The 2,000-nt window shown below is 42.5% G+C and overlaps 1 pseudogene; it reads left to right on the top strand.

Annotated features, from left to right (window-relative positions):
- The first annotated feature begins 252 nt into the window (after positions 1–252).
- LOC102851054 lies at positions 253–1,460 on the top strand (annotated as a pseudogene).
- Positions 1,461–2,000: the final 540 nt, after the last annotated feature.

The following is a 2,000-nucleotide window of genomic DNA, read 5'->3' as shown; positions in this document are numbered from 1 at the left end:
ACCTTATACAAGCACAAAGCAAGATGTCACCTTGAAAAGGTGACACAGTATCAATGGATTTCCTGAAGGCAGAAGTCTGATTAAACTTTAGGACACAGAATTTAAAAGAACAATGATCAAATATTTTCAATGGGTGAAACACAAACTTGAAGAATTACAGGATACTGCAAGCAAAACCCAGCAGAAGCTTAAAAAACCCCCACCAATCCAGAACAATGAAGTTAAAACAAATGAGGCAAGTTTCTAAGGATCATGTCAGTGAGTCAGGATTCCCAGTCCAGAGACAATGGCCTTGATGGAATGGAGCCAGAAGGTGTCATCGAGAGTAATTGGAATGAGATTGTTGATGGCTTTTATGACATGAATCTTTCCCAGTCCCTTCTCTGAGGCATCTATGCCTATGGTTTTGAAAAGCCCTCTGCCATAAAGCAGAAAACCATTCTTCCTTGTATCAAAGATTATGATATGATTGCTCAAGCCCAGTCTGGGACTTGGAAAACAACACTTTAACCCTATCAATTTTACAGAAGATAGAATTGGATCTGAAAGCCACCCAGACTCCCACTCAAGAGTTGGTCCAGAAGATAGAGAAAGTGGTAATGGCATTAGGAGATTACATCAGTGCCTCCTGCCATGCCTGCATTGGGGGAACCAATGTCCATGCTGAAATACAGAAACTGCAGACAGAGACTATCCATATCATCGTTAGTATCCCAGGCCATGTATTTAATATGCTTAATCGAAGATACTTTTCTCCCATATACATAAAAACGTTTGTGCTTGATGAAGCTGATGAAATGTTAAGCTGTGGGTTCAAGGACCAGATCTATGACATATTCCAGACACTCAACAGCAACACTCAGGTAGTTTTGTTATCAGCTTCAATGCCTTCTGATGTGCTTGAAGTGAACAAGAAGTTCATGAGGGACCCCATTCAAATTCTTTTAAAGAAGGAAGAACTAACCTTGGAAGGTATCTGACAATTCTACATCCATGTGGAACATGAGAAGTAGAAGCTAGACACATGGTTTGATTTGTTTGAAATGTTAACAATCACCCAGGCTGTCATCTTTGTTAACACCCAAAAGAAGGCTGGCTGGCTCACTGAAAAAATGCATGCCCAGGATTTCACTGTCTTTACCATGCATGGAGATATGGACCAAAAGGAACGAGACGTGATGATGAGGGAGTTCCGTTTTGGCTTCAGCAGAGTTCTCATCACTACTGACCTACTGGCCAGAGGCATTGATGTGCAATAAGTTTCTTTAGTAATTAACTATGACCTTCCCACCAACAGGGAAAATTACATTCACAGAATTGGAAGTGGTAGGTGTTTTGGCTATAAGGGTGTGTCTATTAACATGGTGACAGAAGAAGACAAGAGGATTCTTTGAGACATTGAGACCTTCTATAACACCTCCATTGAGGAAATGCCCCTCAACGTTGCTGACCTCTTCTGAGAGGGGCCATCTGTCCTGGTATCGTGCTGGCGCAAGGTTCAGTCCTGGAGGGCTTGAGCAGGAGGGAGGTGGGAAGGGAGCCAAGGGATGGACATCTTGTCTTTTTTCCCCATCCTCCACCCCCTGCTTTAAATAAATGTCACTTTTTGAGGCAAAAGAAGGAACTGTGAACATTTTAGACACCATTTTCTTTGGGGTAGGTCTTGCCCGAGGTGCTAGCTTTTCTCCCCCTCTTAAAAAAAAAATAGCAACAACAAAAATAAATACTAATCCATTTCTCTAACCTAGTCACCTCCACATCCATGAGGCTCTCCCCACCCTAGCCAGACTCCTTCAATACTCAAGGGGCTAAGATGTCATTCAACCCTATATGCTGGACCAAATCTGAAGGGACAGTGCTTGAGTGAGGTGGTCCAGGGTATTGTTCCTAGGTCAGGGGAGAACAAAAAAAAACAACCCCCAAGGCATTAGCAGCACTCGAGAAACAACAAACCACAATGCAAAATATGAAGTTCAATGTTTCAGATGCTGTCAACATGA

The sequence above is a fragment of the Elephantulus edwardii genome, unplaced genomic scaffold (assembly GCF_000299155.1).
Source record: "Elephantulus edwardii isolate Elephantulus edwardi_28Jun2011 unplaced genomic scaffold, EleEdw1.0 scaffold00192, whole genome shotgun sequence".
In the NCBI taxonomy this organism is placed as follows: Eukaryota; Metazoa; Chordata; class Mammalia; order Macroscelidea; family Macroscelididae; genus Elephantulus; species Elephantulus edwardii.
The sequence above is the reverse complement of the archived record's forward strand: the minus strand, read 5'-3'. Positions and strand labels throughout refer to the sequence as shown.